Source organism: Rhinolophus sinicus, linkage group LG01 (assembly GCF_036562045.2).
Source record: "Rhinolophus sinicus isolate RSC01 linkage group LG01, ASM3656204v1, whole genome shotgun sequence".
Taxonomy (NCBI): domain Eukaryota; kingdom Metazoa; phylum Chordata; class Mammalia; order Chiroptera; family Rhinolophidae; genus Rhinolophus; species Rhinolophus sinicus.
The window spans coordinates 43908873-43932712 of record NC_133751.1 but is presented as its reverse complement, the minus strand read 5'-3'; the positions used below and the strand labels follow the sequence as shown (position 1 = coordinate 43932712).

At 38.7% G+C, this 23840-nt stretch overlaps 1 protein-coding gene across 5 annotated transcripts in view; it reads right to left on the bottom strand.

Annotated features, from left to right (window-relative positions):
- The window catches only part of KCNMB2 (potassium calcium-activated channel subfamily M regulatory beta subunit 2), a 225851-nt gene that overhangs the window by 64269 nt on the left and 137742 nt on the right, over positions 1-23840 (bottom strand). The window lies entirely within an intron of this gene.

The following is a 23840-nucleotide window of genomic DNA, read 5'->3' as shown; positions in this document are numbered from 1 at the left end:
CTCCTTGGCACTTTATTTTTTGTGACTGAGACCTGGCCTGAACCATTCGGTCTCAGGGACTGATTGATTTTCGTAATAAAACACGTGAAGTTTAATTCTAGAATACCCCCTAAAAAAACATTCCCATTCCCCTATTATCTGCCCCCCTTTAGGTACCTCCACCATGTCTCCACTTGCTCTGGAACAAAAAAATCTATTTAATAGTACCTTGTAAATGGGTTTAATTTTGAAGAGTTTATTATTATTATTAATAATTATTATCATTATCATCATTGTTATTATTAATTACTTTATTTATCTCTAAACTATTTCTTGTATCCCCTTGCTTTGGTCTTCCTGCAACATAAAGAAAACCTCACTCTTGCAGAGTACCATGACTGAAGCCTAGTAGGCAGCGACTAAATATTTCTTGACTCAATGAATGGAGCGTAAGTGAATGGCCTTCATGCCCGTGGTAGGCAAAAAAGCACAAACTACTTATTTCCATGAGTTGCTCAAATCAGTCATGCAAAACTAGCCTGGGCTTCTAGGCAGCATAGCTGGGAATGATTGTATATCATGGGGCAGATGGAGCCACTCCTCCCTCAAATAACAAGTAGACCCATTGAAAGGACAGTGCCACGGTGGTTGCAGGCAGAATTTAGAAGAACATGAGCATTGCATGAGGCAGGCAATCAATTTGTCTGCTGGCGTTGATGAGGAGGTTACACTGGGGAATCACTGGCTATTAATTTCTGTACGTCTGTTCCCTCTTTCATTGCCTAATGAGGCTCTGCCGTGCAGGAGACCCGTAAACTCCCACTGTCTGAGAGCAGTGTGGAATCAGAATTCTTCCTGAAAAACCTGACGCTAGGGTCTGTGTGGGCATGAAAGTCTGTCTGGGTCCTTCTGGGCAGTGTGCACTGAATGACAAGGCAAACCTCCACAGTGACTCCTGAAGCCCAGATTAGATTAGATGAGGGTAGGGAGTGACACCATCTGTGAGGAAAGTCCTCGCGTACCAGGCCCTGGAATAAGGTCTGTTGAAGTTCCCCTTCAGATTAGAATGGCTACCTGGTCATTCTACCGTCCTCATTAATGGAGAGTGTTTAGAAACGGAGCTAAGAAGTGGGTCTTCTGTGGATGGCTGCCACGAATTGGAATAATACCATGAGATTTTAAAATTATCATCTACTTTATTTTGTTTGTGTTTTTTTTTTTTGAAAAAAAAACACCAAAAACACACACACACACACATAAACCCAAAGCCTTATCTCCTTTTTCTTTCCTTCTCAAGATTCCTAAGTCTCCATGTCTTATTTTCCAAACTTTTTATTTTTATTTTTTGGTCAAGGTCATTGACTAATAAGACCATGGGATCTTCATGGCTGAGTGAGTAGGTTATTTGAATTCCCATTGAACCTCTTTTCCAAATGACTTCCTCAGCAATGAGTAAGAGTTCCCACCTCTGAGCTGTAAAAGTGGTTAACGGATGTCTCTGGCTACCAGTTTCGTGCTGATGGTTTTCCTACTTGTCCTTTCGTAAGAATATGCCTAATCTGCTCTTTGGGCTTCTGCCCCTGTGCCCACCAATACTAGGTCTTTAATACACGTTTGTCGATTGACGGGCATTTAAGAGTTTAACACCTAATATTTATTTGAACACTTTTGAAAACACGTATCCTGGGGCTGTCCAAGGTCCATTGGTTCTCAGAGACACATGTCGTGTTCGGAAGAAGCTCTGTTGTTGTTCTCCTGTGATTTTCATGTCCATGCCTGTGGGAAAGGGCACCTGTCTCCAGGCTTATATAGTTAGTCTGGGTGTCATCACCAACTTAAAGGCAGAAGAAAATGCTGAGATGATAAATTTAATCAGCTTTCCCAGAGGTTAGAAACATTTCTCAGACACCTCTGCCCTCACACATCTATATTCCAAACTGTTCAATTCGGCTGTCAAATTTCACCCCAAATTACCCCTTGCAAACACTTGAAATGCTGCCTTTAATTAATTCTCTGCACTCAGAACTTTGAACAATGCCAAGTTAGTTAATTACCCAAGCTTATGACTTTAAGCATTTCCTAATGCAAATTATGAAAATTTTTAGTGAGTGCCAGCATCAGATCTTTAAAGAGTTCAGCCTCCTCCCTCCACAGGACTGGTCTGAGGAGTGAGACATGGGCGTGTTGATGACCAGATGGCACAGAACAATATTCTGACGAAATTTTCACTGTCAACTAGCAGATAGTTGTTTAGAAACATCCTCACTTGCTTTAGTGAAAAAGTAGGAAGGTTCAAAGCAAAATTGTAACCAGCTTGTGAGTAAGTTAGATTAGAATTGTTACTGTATAAATTCTCGTAGGACGAGGTACTTACAGTTCTGTGCTAGGTGTTAATATTTGAGATCAGATATAATGATTGTGGATGCCAAATTGTTCTGTTGTCATGGAAGTTTGCTTTATGAGGATTTCTCATGAGGGAAGGAAATAACCTTTATATATTTTTTTTCTCTGCAGGCATTCTAATTTATTATATGCATTCTTCATGACAATGGTGTGATAGGTATTAACACCCTCATTGTTACAGGTAAAGAAAGTAAAGCTCAGAAAGAGAAACTAAATTAATGACTGGGAGGATTTGAACTCAGCCTAGTCAGATTCTTAGGGCCATGCATTTTCCATTACATCAAACTGTCTCTGTGGGTAATTTGATAAACAGGGTTCAACCAGTAGGGAAGCCATTAATGAAGTCCTTGCCGCTCCCCCTGAAATCATTGGGAACCACCTGTTTGTTAAACTGAGATCTTCTCAGTTTGTTGCAATCATTATTACTTGTCGGATAGGGTTCTTGAGTTTCTTAAGTATAAGCATTGTATCTCCTCTCTTAATAGGACAAGTCTCAGTCATAATGGACATGGTGTCACTAAAGCGCAAGGCCTCAGAATAGCTCAAGAATAGTTTTGTGTTCCCAGGTAACTTTCAGTGTGATGCTCCATTCTCAATTTTCAATAGCTAGCTGCTTTTTCTGGACACAAATCCAAACCTTTTAATAGTATAGAGCTCAGAATATTTGCTGCGGGCCTGGGGGAAAGGGTATAGACCAAAGTCCAATCTCTTTACAGAGAATCAATTAATACATACACACTCTCTGCTGAGCAGTAGAAAAAAGATTGCATCCCATGCTGCCCAATTCTCCACTCCCATTGATAAGCTATCATTTTTCCTTTCTAAGCTTTGAATTTTTGCAGATTATTCTGGGAGTTTTAGTATCCCCCAAGCTTCCCTCCCCTCCCCAAAATGGCATCTGGCAGTGTTTGAGCTGGCAAGAACTGTGCGTTGATAGAGCTATGAAAAGTTGCTCTTTCCTTAGTACATAAGCAGGAAATTTTGATATAGGAATCAGAGGGGAAAAGAACAAATGTTTACTAGAGATATGGACTAGAGATATGGACCAGAGTATGGACATAACTCTAAGACTCCTCAATTCTTTACTTTTTACTTGCTATTGTTGAATATAATTTGGGCTGTAGTTACTTTTGAGTAAAGTGGTGGCTCCAAGCAAAGCTGAATTTGGCCTCCATGTACACAGAGAGAAATATCCCAAAAGAAATACACAAAGTTTACTGGTCTCAAAGTCAGAACTCCCAGATAGGAATCCTACCTCTGGCAACAATTACCAGAATAATCTTGGCTCAATCACCAGACTTTTAAAAACCTCGATTGTTGATTATCTGTAGAATAGGTACATTTAAATGTTAATCATATTGCCTGTTATGCCCACAGCCCCTTCTGTCTGACCCTGTTTTGAAAAAAGTAACCTCACTTCCTCTAGCCACAGCAACTAGCCTGAGGTGGATGCGGACATGAGGTGGTCCAGCAAACTTGGAAGGGATTTGTCATGAAAAGATGAGCTGGGATTTAAAATAGAAAACAGGGTAGAGCCATAAGATAGAATCGAGGCCAAGAGAGGTCATGGTGAATGGAAGTTAGGAGCACTTCCATCGGGCAACCTTGAGACTGAGAAAAGATTTACAGATTCAAGGACAAGACTAAGCCAGTTATTATGTTAGCATAGTCATTTAGATCATGGGTTTTAGAATGTATGGATTCCTATTGGCTGTATGATGTTCAGCAATTTATTAAACACCTCTAAAGCTCTGGTTTCTTGTCAGTAAAATAAATATAATGATAGTACTTTCCCTGTGTGTCCTTCCAGGAAGTATCCCCTTTCCTGAGAGGGCTTCTGTGAGCCTCTGATCTAAACATAACTGCAACAAAATGAGGAACTGTCAAGTTTGAGACAATGGGTACCAACCCTTGCTCTGTCTTATTCTCTGGGACGCATGAAAAGTTTTTGTTCCATGGAAACAGAGTCAGTTTGTTTTGGTCACCAGCTCCCACCTAATATTTAGCATAGCACATGGTAGGGGCTCCTGAAATACTCATTGAATGAATGAGTGAAAAACTGTGAAGCATTAAACAGATATAAAGTATATTAGTTTCTTCTAATGATTGCTATCTCTGTTCTTTTTCTTTCAAAGAGTAATTCCCCTTGTACCAGTCTATACAGTTACAGAAAAAAACCTTCTGCTAGAAAACAGAATTTGTATTATAGTCATAAAACTAAGTGGTTCAGATTTCTTTTACTTGAAGGACTAAGAGAGCAAAAAGACATTTTATGTTATTATTCTATATCTAGCATGTCAATAATTTATCACACATGCCTAATATAAAAGACCCATTAGAGCTTCATATATTGTGAAATACTGTGGTATTAACTTGCTATATTAAGTGTGTTTCATCCTAACCATAGTAATTTCAAAGAGATCACAGTCTCAGTCCATCTTTGCTGGTAGTTAAAATAAGATTTAACACCTATCACTACAGCAAATCATATTTGAGGGCATGCTGACCTTCCTGAGGGTCACACGTCTGTATACACTAAACTAAACTCTGTTAATGATATTATTGCACCCATCTCCAGAAATAGATGTTTCACATTTTCACCAATTTCCTTCTCTTCAGGTAATGCCTCTCTTTTTCTGGCTGAAAATTCATAGCCAGAGTTGCGGTCGATGGATCTGAACACTTTTCTGGCTTCCGCTTGATCCTCCTACGTTAAATGCTTAAAATTTAATGCTGGAGCTTAGAGCACCATGAGGTCCAGAGATGGAAGGAAATGAAAAGTCAAACTGTAGGGCTGTATCCCTGCACAGGCTTCTGTGTTTGTGTCCCCCACCCCCTATGGTGGCTGAAACAGTTTGCTATCAGAACCCTCTCCTGTCAGAGGAACTCTGTGAGCCACATGACCGCAGAGACTGGAAAATGTCACTACTAAAGAATTATAGTACCCAGGGCTCTTTCCAACCAAGTCTATTTGTGCCTGCAGAATTTTGTCAACACAGAAGGAGCCTGGGGATTCATGTGGCTTGTAGTAGTAGCACTTGAGAGTCTGTGTTTGCTTTTTCTTGGGGGAAATTCAGAAAATGAGAAAGCTCGGCTGTTCTGAGAATTTCTGAGCCTCTGGCACCTTGGAGGATGGAGCTATAAAGAGGAAATGGGGAGGGGTGGTTGTGGTGGAGGTACAAGGCAGGGGGCGTATAATCTGATATCCTATGTGGCTGTGACAGGCTCCCATCATAATTTTTTGTTGTTTTCACAAAAACTTATAAATATAAATTTATGTTTGCAATTTCTAGAATTGATTTATTGTCCTAACATATGTAGACACTTACAGCTTCTTAGTAGGGGGTGAAAGTTTGGGGAGAAGCCACGTGCTAAGCAGGGGCTCATTGTGCCTAACGCGACCACAGAGGCCCTGAACCCCTGTCTGCACGCTCTACTACCCTACTGTGGTCACATCTGAAGTCTTTTTTTTCCTCTTTAATTTCCCTCTAGGAATCCCACTCATTTTACAGACCAGGCTTAGTCCTAGTTTCCCTCAAGATACAGTTTCCTACAATAGCTTTCGCCTCCAAAAATCATGTCGTTTACCCTGCCCTGGACTTCCCACAGGCCTGTGAGACATGCCTGGACAAGACCCCGTGCCGCCCTCATATCTACCCAGTCCCCTTCTGTCAGGTCAAGGGCTTGGATACTTTCTGGCCAGCATATGCCAGAGCATAGCGATGGGAAATGGTGCCCCACAGCCACTTTGGAATAATATTTCGAGGTGTGTGTGACCATCAATTCAAAACCCTTTCAGGGATTCCTCCATCCCCAACCATATGCTTAGTACCACAGGTATGTTTGTCTTCCTGGATCACTTCGGGCGTTTTTTTGGACAGTCCCCATTACACGCCTACTTGCTCTGTCAACATGGGGTCTCTAATGACTGACTGCTTGTTGCTGTGCAGGGAGTCGGAGAGGAGAGCCCTAGGTTTGTACTGAGAAGATGTTAACTATGTTGGTAATAGACTTGCCTTAGTGGGACTTTACTGGCTTCTTTACCCCAATCTCAGAAAATAGAAACAAAGCAGATTTTAAAAAATTTGCTTTCAGTTTCACCTTGACAAAAAAATGATCATTATTTCTATGGGTTGGATAATGCTGTGTCAGGGGCCAAATGGAGTCAATTTTGAGGAACGTGCAATGTTGTGAGAGTTATTTGCATGGCCACGGTCATGACTTCGCAAGTGTGAAATGAGTATTGGAACAGAGACTTCACTGTAGCCGAGACCTGAGGGTCCAGGTGCAGAACCGATAAAGCCTCCTGTCTTGTTGGAAGAGCGTGCTATTCCATTAGAGGTTTTATGAGTGGGACTACCCTTTGAATCTTCCTAAATGAATATACCTGATTTAGTTAATCATTTACCACAGTGTTGCTTTAATGGATGTACTCCGTGAAATACATACTGATAATGAAATTGCCTTTATCAAGTAGTCTATGACTTTGAGTACTATGATTCCTTAGTCAAATGTATTTTTATCAGGGATATTAACAGTTGGTTAGACTCCCTTTACCTGGTCATTATATCCATAACTCAGTGCATCTATGTAATTAAGAAAAGTGAATCTGCTTAAACTTACATTTATTCTTCCGCATAATAATCTTAAGCACTGGACAGATGCTAATCAATTACCAAGTACTGTTAAGCTTCTCTACAATTACTGAACAACCCTAAATCGAATCTATGAACCTTGGTTATATCCAGACTTGGGGTTTACAAGATAGGAATTTAAATCGTTGGTAAGGCAGGTTCATTTACTCAGCACGTATGTGCTGATGGTCTGCTGTCAGCCAGACCCCACGCCAGGCTGAGGGTCCAACCAACATGAGGAGGATGCAGGTTGTCTCTTCAAGGGCTTGTAGTCTTACAGCTGAATGGAGGGTGTGGACCCTTCATCTGAAATTGCCAGCCGGAGGCACAGAATATGAACATGCTCCCCTTTCACCCCCAGCCCTGAGGTAAAGGATTGTTGGAAAAGAGCCTTCACAGGAAGCCCTGTGAGTGTGAGGTAAACCAGAGTCAATTAAGGGAAGGAAAGAGAAGAAGGAAGAATGAGATAGGAATAAATTTGATGGAGGTAAGAGGACTATAGAAAATGAATAAAATCAATGGGAAAAGAAATACAAGAAACATCTCTCCTTTTTCCCAAAAGGGCTGGAGAAAGTAAACATCTATTGAGTTTTTATTAGGCACCATACACTGTGCTAGTTATTTCACACATGTTGTTCTGATTATTTCTTAAAACAGCCCTCTAAGTGGTTGTTATTTCCATTTTATAGTTGAATGACTGAGGTTAGAAAGGTTACCTATCTACCAAAATTCAAATTCCCGTACACGGTAAAGGAGTATGTCTAACTCCAAATATACTCTCTTTCCCACAACAGATGCCAACACCGCAATCACAAATTCACAAGCATGTTCATTCAGTCACTCAACAAATACTGAGACCCTATGAAGGCCAGATAGTCAAGATTATCTACCTCTCACTTGTTTCTTTTATGGCGTTAATGCTATTCTGTCTCTTTGCCTTCCACTTGTACCCTTTTAAGTTGCTCTAAACTTGTTACTTGTGAAGAATCGTGTGAAGTGGCACCTGTTCTATGGAGAGCTTTTGCTAACCTTGGTAATTCACTGGAAAATTTGGTCAAACCTAGACTGCCCAACTAGACAATTCATTTAGCTCTGCAAGGAAAAAAAAAAAAATCTGGAGTTGGCCGCAGAAAATATTTTCTTTCCACTGTTTAATTTTGTAAATTTATTTATTTACAAAGTTAAACAGTAGGAATACAATGTTATTTCCCACACTATACAATAACAGCCTCTTACTTTTGCAGACCTCTTTTCCTTCCACATAGAAATCTCTCCAACATGTCACTTGAGGTGGTCAGGAAAGTGCTTTTATTTCTAGTTTTATACGTGAGGAAGCTGACTGAGAGGTTAAGTGATGCAGCCTGAAGCCCACAGGTTATAGACCTGGGTCTGGCCCAGTCTGTTCTTTTGAGTCCTCTAGGTCTATACCCCCTCCCTCAACATGCACACATGTACACATTGTTTTCTATGATTTAAGGACATTTCTCCAATCAAGAGCCCCCCCGCCCCCACACACCATCCATCTTGTGACTTTTTCCTAACTACACATCAATTGATCACTGAAAATTATGTATTTTTATAAAAATATGTGACCTTGCCATGGACTTTCATCACCTTGCACATGATGAGACAGAGAGCGGTTCAGTAAATATTTATTGTAGGCATACCACAGGATAGATACGGTCCTTAACTTTATGGCATTTACAGTCTGTGGAGGAGGGGGAAACAGACATTTAGTTAAATACTTGCAAGGTATGTAATTAGAAGCTATAATTGGTCAACAGTATAGACAGTCTTTGCCCCCAGGAGTTTATATTCCAGTGAATGAAAAGTACTGAGCTGTGAGAGGGCGTAATAGAGTGGGGTGGAGATTAGGGGTACAAAAGGCAGATCTACTATGGAGAGCCAGAGAAATCTTTCCTTAGGAAGTGAAATTTGATTTGAGGTCTAAAGTGGGGCTGTGTAGATTTCTAGGCAGAGGAGAGAGGAAGTGCAAAGGTCCTGTGGCAGCAGGAAGTTTGGCTTATTGGGAGAAGTTGCAGAATAGCAGTGGGTTAGAGCTCCAATAGTGAAGGAGGGTGGATAGGATGGTGAAGTTCCCAGGTCACGTTGGACTTGGGGGCCACCTTAAGGATCTTGGACTATATTCTGAAAGAAATGGGAATTTAGTAACAGTTTTAAGCAAGGGAGCAATAAGATCAGATTTGAATTTTGAAAATATCAGTCCTATTGATATTTTAAAGTAGAATAGATCGATGGAGGAGAGCCAGCAGTGGATGTGGACAGGTTATAATGCTGGAGTTGTCAGTGGCTGGGGCAAAGGAGGGGAGTGACGTTGGGGAGCAGACTTGGTGTGAGACTGCAGACCAGGAGTGAGGATGACTGAGGGTAAGGATTACTCTTAGGTTTCTGTCTTGGGTGGAGGTTGTGTCATTCATGGAGATAAGAAATGGTAGAAGGAGAGCAGTTGTGGGGAAGAGGAGGTCAGCACTAAAGAGTTAATGCCAATGGTTTGTCAGTGGGCAAACATGGCGACTTTCACTCACCACAGAAACACCCATGGTCTCTGATCGCTGGCAGGGAGATATTATTGCCAATTTGTAGCCATTCAGTCAATGAACATTTACTGGCTCCTACTTGAGTTTTTATTAAACATCAGTATTGTCAGCAAACGTGTAGACTTCATATTCTTCAAAGTGAATGTCTTGGGGTTCACTGGCAAAAGTCATGGCATTGGGGCTCCACTTAGAAGAATTTTAGTCTAATCCCCAGTAATCCTATTATCTCTGAGCTTTCTTTCCTGACATTGCCTTCAACTCACATTTTATGTGCAGCTCCCTTACACCACTACTCATAGATACATTATAGTTTTCTTTTTCTCATATTAAATTGTGCGTGTGTGCTGTTTCCTGTTCCCACCACTACTTTGGAAGTTCTTGAGGGCCGGGAGCATGTCATACTCAGATTTATTTTCTAGGTGTCCAGAATATGCCTGCCACGTGAGACTAATGGAGCAAATGATTGTTGAGTGTTTTAGATCATAGACAAGTTTTACATTTGTCATTTCTTAGTCTCATTTTTCTCCCCACTAACAATGTACTGTAATGACTGTAGGAATATCCTAGAAAGTAGGTGAGGAGGACGTTTGAGACCTAAACTGAACTCTTTCGGGTTGTAGTTCATTAAAGTGCGTTTAAAAAAAAGAAAAAAAAAAAAGCTGTTTTAGTTGCTTGTGTTCTGAAATGCGTACTTAGAACCATTAGCTTCCTGATTTGGGGGAAGATGTGGAGCTAATGTTTGCTGTAATGCTACAGTAACAATGCTTGGTTGCAGATTCTGGGAGGGGAATAAACTGGGACCTGGCCTTCTGTCAGCTTCTACCATTCTTTAATGAAGCTGCCGGGTAGCCTTTCTGTGATCTTTCTACAGATTTCTTTTATAATTACCTGGTCAGGGACAGTCACGCATCATAGATCATTGTTTGGCACTAGTCCTTAAATTAATTTAAAATATGAAACATTCTTAGTTCATTTGTTTTTTTTAAAAAAACTTCCTTAGTATTTATTCCTCGACTTTCCAACTTAGTCTTGACAGCTGATGTCCGTCCATTGGGAACCTGCGACGTCTGGGTAGAGACTCCGCTAGAAGCTCTTCTCTGAAAGCTGGTGCCCATTATGAATGTCATCCAAAGCCATCCATCAAACTCGATATGTGTGGGCAGTGGTGAGTGAGCCTGTGGTGATGTGTCAGGTGCTTCTGCAGCTCGCTGGCTTGCTCTTAGCCCTTCTTTTTTAGCTGCAGAACATCATGGGCCAGAAAGGGGAGTACAGGCTGTTCTTTGATGAGAAAGACAAGAAAGCCCGAGTGGGCGTGGATGAGGGAGTCTCAGTCCAGCAAAACAAATGTAGAATTTAGAAGCAGGCCCTGTTAAGATCCAACAGCCAACATACACGGAGGCCCTCCGGCATTCCAAGGTTGGCTGTTTTAGATAAGCTATCTTGCAAGGGACTATTATGTGGTATGACATGGATATTTTTATTTAATTACGCTTTTATGAATTGAAAGTTACCTTCTTTTCCATACTTACAATACTAATTTTCAAGTAATTGTGCTTTTCTGGAAAAGACACCTTTTATGTGTACAGAGAAATGTTGAGTTTGTAGCCGAGCTCTGGTATTCACTTGCCTTGTGTCCCGGATAAGACTTTTGGCCTCTCTGAGCCTCAGTATGTTGTGAGTATTAAAAAGCAGTGTATGGATGTGACAACAAACAAATGGTATATTTCATTCATACTCATATAAATGGGACATAGTTGAATCATCTCTCATGGTGATATACCAGTGTTTTGAAACTTGTATCTTCTCCATAGGAGTTAGTAAAAACTCTTCCTCATAGTTGCTGAGTTCCAAAAGCTTGATCCTTTCTTCCTCTCACATCCCACACTCAATTGGTCAGAACATCCTATTGGCTCTTCGTTCAAAACATGTCTAGAATCAACCACTGATTACTACTTTCACTGCTGCCTCTCCTGGCGCCAGCTACCACCATGTCTTACTTGGATTACCACAGTGTTCTGGGTCTCTTCCACATTCCTTACAGTCTAGAGTCTAGACTCAACAAAAACCAGATGATCATTTAAAAATTTAAGCCCGATCGCATTACTCCTCTTCTCAAAGCCCTCCTTCGACTAGCCAATCTAGAGTAAGAATCAAAGCCCTTACAAGGACTGATAAGCCCTATGTGAGCTGTCTCCTTGTCACCTCCAAGGCTGTCTCCTCCTGCTCACTCTACTCCAGCCACACTAGTTTCCTTGCAGTGCCTTGAATATACAAAATATGCCTTGCCTCAGGGCCTTTGCCCTGACTGTTGTTTTTGGATGGTTTTTGTTCCAGGTCTCTACATGGCCAATGTTCTCATCTCTTTCAGAAATGTCACCTTCTCAGCAACACCTATCCTGACCATCTTAATTGAAATTGCAAACTTCTGAGGCCTGCCTCCCCAAATCCCTGTGCTACTCTTGCTCTATTTTTATAACTTTTTATTATAGAAAATTTCAAACACATACAAGAGTAACATATAACGAAACCCCAAATATCACCACCCAAATTCAATAGTTACCAACTATGGCCAATCTTGTTTCATCTACCTTTACCCACTATTCCTCACCTCAGATTATTTTAAAGCAAATCTAAAATCACATAATTTCATTTGTTATACAGTCCATTGTCTTTTTTTAAATTATTATTCAGGGTGATTTTATTTTTAAACATTATATCTACATTTATAAGTGAACAAATGACATATTTTATATACATGGATTAGGGAACTGTTTAAGGATGACATTAAGTGACTACTGGAAAACTATTTCTACAAGATTAAAGTGTGGAAATCCCAAGTCTTATAATTACATTTGTTATATAGTCAATTCTCATTATTTGTGGCAATTATGTTCTATAAATTTGCTGTGAACACACTGAATTAGCAAGTACTGAACCATTTCTCTTAAGGGAAACATAGCATTAGGATTCTGCAAGCCTCCGGTCACAACGTTTTGGTCAACCATTCAATACATAACCTTGTTTATGTGTATTTCTATTTAAAAGACACCTTATTTAATATATGTTGTTGACTCTTTAACATTGAACTAATGGCCCACCGCACTATAACTCATGCATGAATAAAGCTTATCTGACATACATATTTTCTCCGTAAGGCACATCACAGCTTCTTGAGCTTAGGAACTCTAGACGGGACTTCAGTACTATACTTGGGGCCATTTTAAACAGCAAAGTCACCTATAAAAATGTGAAAAGCATGGCACTAAACAGACTATGAAAAAAGCATGGCACTAAACAGACTATGAAAAGGACATTTGTTCATGAAAGCTTTGTTCAACTTCAGTTGGGAAATTTTGTCAGGTGACTGAAGTGTTTTGCCACTGTGCATGTCCATGAATAATTGCGAAAGCATTGTGAATACTGGTTTTGGGGGTTACAAATAAATTTTAGTGAGTAGGCAAAATTACAAACATGAAATCTGCAAATAATGAAGAGTGAGTGTGTTTTAGTATCTACTTCTAACAGAAGTTCTTTTAAAAAACATAATCACAATATTGTTTTATCAAAATTTTAATAATTACTTAATGTCACCAAATATCCAATCATTGTTCTGTTTTTTCCCCCCAATTTTTGCTAAATCTCTTTTAATTAATAAATTCCCTCTCTACTTCTCTCTCTTTTTCTCTTTTGTTTTCACCTTGCAGTCCTTTGTTAAAAAATAGATTATTTGTTTTTCATGGCCTTGATTTTGCTGATTGTCCTTTTGCTGTTTGTTTAAAATGTTCCTTTGTCTCCTGTACTTCCTGTGTATTGGCATCTAGATCTACAGGCTTAATACATTTTAGGTTTTATTTATTTTTATTTTTTAATCAAGATTATTTTATGGGTTGTTGTTTGTGCTTCCATCAGATAGCAGAAGAGCATATAGTATTAGTTTGTCTCCTGTGGTGTCATGTAAACAGCCATTGCTGCTGATTTCCTGGGTCAGTAGTTCTCAGTCAGGGCTATCGTTCCTCCCAGGTAACATTTGGAAATCACCGGCATCTAGTGTGTAGAGCCAGGGATGCTGCTAAATACTGCATAATGTACAAGACAGTCCCTGTGACAAAAAATTATCCAGACCAGAATGTTGTAAAATGGTGATACTCTAATTCTATCATTCCTGATTTGTTGATTAAGTGAAATACTCTTATATAGAGAAAGTTCCCCTCAATGTTTAATCATAAACTTTGATTAACATAAGGTATATTTCATAGAAAAGTGGCAGAATTTAAACACAGTGGTGATCAATATTGTCCCATCCTTGGCCAGTAGGAGCAAGCCTATTCAAGTAGGTGAATGCCTTGCTCTGTTTTCCTTCCTTCCTTCCTTCCTTCCTTCCTTCCTTCCTTCCTTCCTTCCTTCCTTCCTTCCTTCCTTCCTTCTTCTCTTTTAATAAAATATATAACTTACTTATTTAATATATTTATTATATTTTGTATGTCTACCCCACCCTGGAGTAGACATACTTGTATGGTTTGCTCCTGAATATACCTAAATATCTAAAATAGTGTCGCCACTTAAGTATTTGTTAAATAAATGAATGGCAGCGAGTGATTGGAAGGGGGTACTATTTTAGATTGGGTGATCAGGGATAGCCTCTCTATAGATGGTGCATTAATGTAAGACTTGAATGGCAAGAGGTGCCAACAATGTTTAGAATTGGGGAGAGAGCATTCCAGGCAGAGGGAAGGTTTAATACAAAGTTTCTGATGCAAGAATTCGTTTGACTTATTTGAGGATAAAAGAGAAGGCCATTGTGACTGGAACAGAGTGGGAAAAGAAAATGGTGCTAGTTGAAGTTGAAGAGGTAGGCAGAGTGGGGATCTCATGGGCCATGGTAAAGAGTTTGTATTTTATTGTTCAACGGGAAGAAATTGGAAGGTCTTGAGTAGGAGAAGACGATTTGATTTACATTTTGAAAAGAAATACTCTGGGTAGTCTGTGAATAAATAGCCTTTGGAAGGCAACAGTGGAAACAAGGAGACCAGTTAGAAAGCTATTAGAAGAGTAGCGAAGGATTAGAAGGGGGAGGAGAGAGTGTGTGAGTGTGTGAGTGTGTGTGTGTGTGTGTGTGTTGGGGGAATGGTAGTGACAATGGAGAAAGAAGCAGTTCAAATATGAGAACACTGAAACTGACATATTCTGACTTCATAAGTATAATTACCTACATGTCTAGTAGGTTAGTATGATAATACGCACCTTTACAATGGGAAAAGCGCAATTTGATAACTTATTGGTCAATTGGCAACATCAAAGCACAATTTTTTAAAAAAATTTTTATTGCGGAATAGTGTGCTTCTTCAGGGCCCCTCAGCTCCAAGTCATTGTCCTTCAATCTAGTTGTGCAGGGCGCAGCTCAGCTCCAAGTCCAGTCACCGTTTTCAATATTTAGCTGCAGGGGGCGCAGCCCACCATCCCATGCAGGAATTGAACTGGCAACCTTGTTGCTGAGAGCTTGCGTCTTACCACCTGAGCCATCTGGCTGCCCCACTGGCAGCTCAGCGACAGCTCATTGTCTTCAATCTAGTTGTGGAGGGTGCAGCTCACTGGCCCATGTGGGAATTGAACCAGCAACCCTGTTGTTCAGAGCTCGCGCTCCAACCAACTGAGCTGTCCGACATCCCCAAAGCACAAATTTTTATAGCAGCACATGGTTATCATTAGTGTTGTCAACTATTTTCAATCTCTAATTTATTGTAATGGTAGAATTGTACTTCCTCATTTTCTTGTCATTGTTTGGGGCCAATAAGTTGTGAATGGAAATGAAGTGTGTCACACTGGGCTAGAGCATTTAGGTGTGTTTCAGTGTGAGACTCTCTAGAAGTCTCTCTTCCACTGAGATGGCAAATGGTGGCTACTTTGTCAAGCTTTGTCCCCCCTCCCAGTGACTACAATGAGATTCCCCTGTCAACCATCAATGGCCATGAAGCATGAGTAAGGAGTAAACCCTGTTGTTGTTTTTTAAACTTTATTTCTGCAAAGCCAACCAAGAAGTGTTGGAGGGGAAAAGTGTATGTTATTCCTGCATATTCAGGAACAGCTAGAACTTAGTTTGAAAAAACAAGGACTTAAAATAGTTGAATCAAAGGCAATACCCTGCTACTTGAATTTTAAAACAACTGTGTTGTTCTTTCTTAAGCAACATTCCGCTGTTTCCTAAAAGCTACACTAAGGCACAGCACACAACAGCTCACTTGAACGTGTTAGAATCAGAAGGTAAAGAAAGAACACCATATGCTTCCCACTTACCATTTCCTACTATGCAGTGCTCTTTTGGTGCTTGATAAACCAAATATTCATGTTAGCATTACATTCAACACAAACATTTCTCATATTTTGAAACCGCTTGTTGTTTTAAGCCACTGAGATTTTTTCTTTTTAATTGCAGCATAATCTGGCCCATTATGGTTGAGACACGACACATAAGGCAAAATCTTAAAGACAGAAAAACCAAACCATTGTCCAGGAAGTGTCTGGGAATGACCACCTTTCAAAGATGCTCTCCAAACCTGTTGAAATACATATTTTAACAAGCTGAGATGAAGAAAAGTGTAAAATATGCCTGGACATGAGATTTAAAATGTAATATTCTGCCAAGAATATTATCAGTCTAGTTATTAGGAAAAAAAACTTTCTGAAGGAACCCTTGACCTGGCTGACTTCAGACCAGCACTGGCTCAAAGAGATAAGGGATTTCAAGATTATGGGTGATGCCAGAGATTAAACAAACCAACAACAACAACAAAATCAAAAAAAAAAAAAAAAGAAAGAAAGAAAAGAAAAGGAAGAAGGTAGAGAATTAGTGAAATATTTGACTGGATTTTTTGGTCTGCTTGCAGCTACTGAACCTGACTCTGGAAGATACAATCATTTCAGCCATCTTCCTAATCAGTGCTGCAAGCTGGGACCAAATTGATTGTACAGTACATGCAACACAGCCTGGGAGAAGTTGATGAGACCTAGCACCATGATATATCTGGCCTCATTCACAGACAAAATGTGTCTGTGTCACATTTTGATCATTTTCAGTAAAAATACAGTCCTGTGGATTATTTTTTTTCTTTCCTCATGTTCTAGTGTCCCCTTAGTTAACAAGCCTGACTAGAATTGGTTTCATTTTGGAATGTTTGGTACCAAATAGGTACCTTGTTTTTGTTTGTTTGTTTATTTTGTCCAACATTTCATTTCTGGAAAATTGTGTAATAAGCCAGACGATAACACACAAACCTCTCTTCTAACGAGTTTACGAGTCTGTATCCGTACTTGCAGATCAACACTTGATCTCTCGATTCTCAACACAAACCAGATTAGGTAAGCTTGCAGGAGAATGAGATAGGTGCAAATGATGAAGTGGGAACTTCTTCCCAGGTAACTTTCCAGGAGTGTAGCTCTCAGTTTAAAAAAAAAGGGTGAGATATAAAGTCTGAATTGTATATACTATTTTTTTTAAGGTAAAGTGGGTCCCTCTAGAAAATGTCACTTCCAGGAGCATAATTGCAACTGGGCTGGAGGCAGGCATCCTCCTGCCCGTAAAAGTACAACAGGTGTAGAGGGGGAAAGTGGATGAGCGAGAGCTGAACTCCTCGTACGTGGTGCTGCCAGAGGTGACCAGTGGGTGGCTATTGCAAACAGATGAAAAGCACACATTTATCCCAAAGTCGATCTCATTTCTTTTGCTTCTTGGACAGCACTAACATGATTCATAACTTGGCTTAGAAATAGTCATCTGTCTGATGGTGTCATAGGCAACGTTGCTTCATGCTTCCTGCTTGACACTCTTTGTGTAAAAAATAAGCAATTGCATTTCCTTTCTGCAGTTTCTCCCCCTTCTCCTTGGCCCATCATATTTCCCAAAATAACCTCACTGATTCACTGGAAAGATTTTGTCGTTCCAAATATGTCTTTAATGTTCTTTAACTGCCAGATCTAAAGATATGAATGCTATTAGGGTCCAAGCCTGGGTGAAGTCACCCATCTTTATTACGCCTGATCCTGTTCCATTTTTTCAATGAAAAAAATCACAGGCAGGAGACCAATTGAGATGGAAAAGTAATGTTAATATGCGTTTTCCTTATCAAAGCCTGTCCTAGAGCCAGGTGTGAAGTGATGTCTCAATAGCTGTTTTGTGTGATGAATCAATGAATTTGTGGATAACCACATTCCAACATAAGATCTATACCTGCTTTCAAGCACTCACAGCCTATTTCTAGGAGCAGGCAAGTAAGCAAATGGTATCAATAGTGTATGATAAGTGCTACGTACATATTGTTAACAGTATGTGTGGATAAAAGGGGCATTAAATCCAACCTGGGGGCGGCAGTTATATTAATTTTCTATTGCTGTCATAACAAACTTAGTGGCTTAAAACAACACAAATATCTTATAGTTATGTAGGTTGAAAGTTTGACACCGGTGTCATTGAGCCAAATTCAAGGTATCAGTAGGGCTGCTTTCTGGAGTTTCTAGGGGAGATCTGTTTCCTTGTCTTTTCTAGCTTGCAGAGGTTGCCCACATTTGTTGGCTCATGGGCCCTTCCTTCATCTTCAAAGCCAGTAATGTTGCATCTCTCTCACCCTCCTTCCCTCTGACCACAGCCAGGAAAGGTTCTCCACTTTTAAGTACTCATGTGACTAAATTGAGCCAACCTGAAGAATCCAGGATAATCTCCTCATCTCAAGGTCATTAACTTGATCATATCTGCAAAATTCCTTTAGCTATGTAAGGTAACATATTTTTAGGTTTCAGGAATTAGAGCATGGACATCTTTGGAGGACTACTATTCTGCCTACCACAGTGGGGAAATAGGACATGAAGGAAAGTCTCCTAAAGGTGACATTTTATTTGAGTGCTGAAGACCAAACTGAAATTCTCAAGGTGAACAGAGGAAGGGAAGAGAGGTGAGGAAGGGATTCAAAACCAGATGGGAACCTCAGTTTAGATGGGGAAGATATGTTCTGAAGCCAGTATATAAATTCAAGATATAATGAAAGCTAGAATTGATATTTCCTTGGTCTTTCAAAAAAGTATATGACTATTTTCTGTTACTTCAATAAATACCCAAATAGCCAAGAATTTTGCTATCATCAGCTTATTAATTCTTGTTTAATTAGCAGCCCAGTGAGGGAAGCAGATGGTAGCTATTATTAATGGAGATTGCTTGGTTTTAATTTGCAAACTAGTGGTCTCAAGCCAGGACAACAATGAAGGTGTGATCACAACAGTATGAAAAAAATCAAGTGAAAGGAGAACTAGAACTGTAATGAGAGAGACGACATGTCTTTTTAGTTAATTATGGGATAAAAAGCAATTAATGAAGTAGTGACAGGCTGTGATCTCGAGCTACGTTGGGTCAACAGCTCATATTAGCAGAGGTAAACATGTTATGTTTGTTATACCAGCTTTTCTAATTTGAAATTTTGAGGGCAAATATAGAAATGTAAACAAATAATATATTTGAATGTCTATTTTAGCATATATCTTCTTATCATAAGAAGACAAAATAGAACAGACTCTGTTCCATAATATCAATCTCAATGTTCTTCAGATTTAGTGTATATTAAAAATTATCTAAATAAATATTTGAAGGAAAAAAAACCTGTGATTTCTATAACCAATGAAAATACCCTTCAGGAAGGAAAGTGAACTAAAAAACATTTTCAGGCATAGGAAAACCAAAAGAATTTGTTGCCAGCAGAGCTGCTCTAAAACAATCAGAAAAAGAAACTCTTTAGACAAAAGATAAATGATACCAGAAGGAAACGTGGAATATCAAGAATGAGGAAAGGGCAAGAGAAATGGTAAATACAGTAGACAGTTCTTGTCCTCCTGAGTTCTTTAAATATGTTTGATGCTTGAAAACAAAAGTTAGAATATTGTCATATAAAGTTTTCAGTGAGTGCAGATATAATATACGAAACAATTATAAAAAATGGGAAAGATAAAGAAACCTATTTGGTGGTAAGATTTTTATATTCCACTCGAAGTAGTAAAATATTGATTCCATATAGACTACAGAAAGTTAAGTATGTATATTGTAATCCCTAGACCAGCCATTAAAAGCAAATTACACTGATATACAGTAAAAAACACATTAGTTAAGTTAAAAGTAAACACTAAAAATGTTTGAATAATTCAAAAGAAGTTAGGGAATGGAAAACAAAGGAATGAGAAACAGAGGAAACAAAAACCAAATAATAAAATGGTAGACATAAATTCACCATAGTTAAATGAAAAGCAAATGTGATAAAAGCAGTGGTGCACTGCATAATGACGTTTTGGTCAGTGATGAACTACAAATATGGCAGTATTCCCATAAGATTATGATGGAGTTGAAAAATTCCTATCGTCTAGTAACGCTGTAGCTGCCATAATGTAATAGCGGGAAGCGTTACTCATGTCTTTGTGTTGATGTCGGTGTAAACGACCTACTGCTCTGTCAGTCACATAACAGGATAGCACATACAATTATGTACAGCACATAGTACTTGATAATGCTAATAAACAACTATGTTACTGGTTTATGTAGTTACTATAGTATATATCTTATCGTTATTTTAGAGTTTACTCTTTCTACTTAGAAAATGAAAAGTCTACTATAAAACAGTATGCTGTGTTACACTGGCAGTGACTTCATACTTCTTCTGTTTACCACGTCTCTTGATGACATCATTTTTTTCTTGTGCCTTATTTAATATTATGTTGTTTTGTACAGCAACACACTGTACAGGCATGTAGCTTAGAGCAATAGGCTATATCATGTGGCCTAGGTGTGCAGTAGGCTGTGCCATCTAGGTTTGTGTAAATGCACTCTATGATGTTCACACTATGATGAAATTGCATAATGAGCACTTCTCAGAATTTATCCCTATTGTTAAGCAGTACATGACTGTACACCAACTAAAAGACAGAGATTTTCAGGATTAATTTTTAAAAAATCAGCCCACTATATGGTATCTACAAGAAACTCACTTCCAGTAAAATGATATAGGGAGGTTAAAAGTAAAAGCATGGGAAATACAGTATCCAAACACTAATCTAAAGAAAACTGCTGTGGTTATATTAGTATCTGACAATGTAGACTTCTGAGCAAAGTAAATTGCCAGGTATAAAGAGCAGTGCATTACATCATGATAAAAGGATCAATTCACTAAAAAGGAATAACAGTTCTAAATATTATGCACTTAACCACAGGTTGAAAATACAAAGCAAAAACTGGCCTAACTGAAAGGAGATATAGACAAATCCACAAGTATATGTAAGAGACTTCAAAATTTCTCAATAATCGATGGAAGTAGTAGACAGAAAATCAGTAAGGACATAAAAGACCTAAACAACATTATAAACCAACTTGATCCAATTGACATTTATAAAACATTTCACCCAATGACTGCACATAAAATGTTCTTTTTTAACGCACATGGCATATTCAACAAGATAGGTGATATTCTGAGCCAAAAGAAACCTTAAGAAGTTGAAAACAATTGAAATAATGCAAAGTATTTTCTCTGACCATAATAAAATTAAACTAAAAATTCATACCAGAAAGATATCAGGAATATTTCCAAACACTTAGAAATAAAAATACCCTTCTAAATAACAAATATCTATTCTGTATGCTGAAAAGCACAAAACATTGACAAAAGAAATCAAATAAGACATAAGTAAATGGAGAGACAAGCTGTGTTCATAAATTAGAAGACTCAATATAGTAAAGATGTCAATTATCCTCAAATTGATTCATAGATTTAGTACAATTCCAATGAAGATTCTGATCTTAAAGATATAGACAATTTGATTCTAAATGTTATATGGAAAGGCAAAGGAATTAGAATAGTCAAAACAATTATGAAAATGAAAAACAAAATTAGAAGAATCATACTACTGATTTTGAGACTTATTATCAAGCTGTAAATAAGACAGTGTGGTATTGGTGAAAAGATAAACACATAGATAAATAGAACTGAATAGAGTCCATAAATTTATCCACACAAATATAGTCAACTAATTTTTTTTTACATAAATGCAAAGACAATTCAATGAAGAAAGGACAGTCTTCTCAACAAAGGTGTTGAAAGAATAAGACATATACATGCAAAGAAAAAAATAACTTCACTTTAAACCTCATACTTCTTTATACAGATATTAACTTTAAATGAATGATAGGTATAAACTTACAGCATTAAGCTATAAACTTTTAGAAAAAGCACAGGAGAAAATCTTTGTTACCTAGAAGTAAACAAAGAATTCTTACATATGACATTAAAATTGATAAAATTGCACTGAAAATTACACTACATTCAGTATTTTTACTTTGCCAAAGATTCTTGAGAGAATGAAAATACAAGCTATAGACTGGGAGAAAATATTTGCAAATCACATATCTAACAAAGAATTTGTATCCAAAATATATAAAGAAATTTTAAACTTCAACACTAAGAAAATAATCAACTTAATTTTTAAAATGGGCAAAAGGCTTGAACACATACCTGATCAAAGTAGGTATAAAGATGGAAAACTAACACATGAAAAGATATTCAACATTGTTAGCCATTTGGGAAGCGTGATTTAAAACCAAGATTAGAGAGCATGCATATCCATTAAAATGGCTAAAATTGTAATATACTGACAATGAATATTCAGTGTTTTCAAGGGTGTGAAGAACTGGAACTCTCATACATTGTTGGTGGGAATCGCAAATGGGAACAGCCATCCTTTTCCACAGTATGGCAGTTCTTTACAAAGTTAAACATGCACTTGCTATATGACCTTGATCCCCAGTGAACAACAGGCAAGGAGGGCCTTGCTTTGTGACTCCTAGGTGACAGCCTGTGTGACTCCACTCTGGGCCTTTTAGCATATTTATCCCAGAAAGATAAAAACTCATGTTCACACAAAAATCTATACACAATTGTGTATAGCAGACTATTTACACTTGGCATAAACTGGAAACTAGCCAAATATCCTTCAAGGGATGAATGGATAAACAACTATTTTACATCCGTACAATGGAATACTACTCAGCAAAGAAAAGGAATAAACTATCTGTATATACACAACATGAATGAATCTCAAATGTATTGTGCTCATTGAAATACACTAGACTCAAAAGATTACATACTATGTGATTCCATTTACATGTCATTATTGGAAAGATACAACTATAGGACAGTGGTTGCTGGGAACTAAAGGTAGAGGAAGATTTGAGTATAAAGGTGCAGCAGGTTGAGGGATCTCTATGTTGATTGTGGTGGTGATCACATGAATCTATACATGTGTTAGAATTCATAAAACCAAACACCCCAAAATGGGGGGGGGTCAACTTTACTGTAAAATGATTTTAAAACAGGAAAACAAAAGAAATATTTGACATGAAGATTGTAGAAGCTGATAGATAATTTGCTGTGTATTTCCAGTTTACAGTGGTGTTTTTGATGTTGCACAGGAGAAAACATAACTTTTTCCACTTGAAAATCACACTCGGTCCCAAGCCACTGGAGGAAAACATGTTTTGGAAGCAAAAGAAGTCAAAAAGAAAAAGAAATCAAACTTGGAGAAGGAATACAGTGAAGCCAGAAGCTGCCCGCTGCCCTCTGAGAACAGGGTTAATGCTTCTGAAGTGGCTCAAAGGCCCAGAGTGGAGTCACACAGGCTGTCACCTAGGAGTCACAAAGCAAGGCCTTCCTTGCCTGTTGTTCACTGGGGATCAAGGTCAAATGTGGCATGGCTATAACCTTGAAATGAAACCCACAGGAATGTTCAAAGATCCTGCAACTCCCTTGTGGTTAAAAGACTCTAGTGAGTGAAAGCCCATGACTTTGGCCTGCTCTGAACAATGCTACGCTCCGCTGTGCAGAATTTGATATGCTGAATGGAAAAGGAGTGTTTACACTCAATAATCTTAAAGGAAAGAATAAAGCAAGTGTTGAAAATGCAAGAAACCAGACTAAGCTGTGCTCTGTAAGCAGTCCTAATCCGGAGAGAACTGATTAGGCCAGCCTGATGTAGTGATGCTTGTGAAAAAGTCACAGGGCTGAGCTGGAGGCTATGAAAGCTGTCAGCTCAGGGACTCTCCCTTGCCTTTGGAGGTCCAGAACGCTAGTTGAACCCGATCTCACCACCGCTTGGAAGCTTGGCTGCCACCGTGAAGGGATAAGTCTTGTAAAACTCGGGACCTCAAATCCATGACTTTGAATTTAAAATGAGACAGGAGATTTGTGTCCCTATG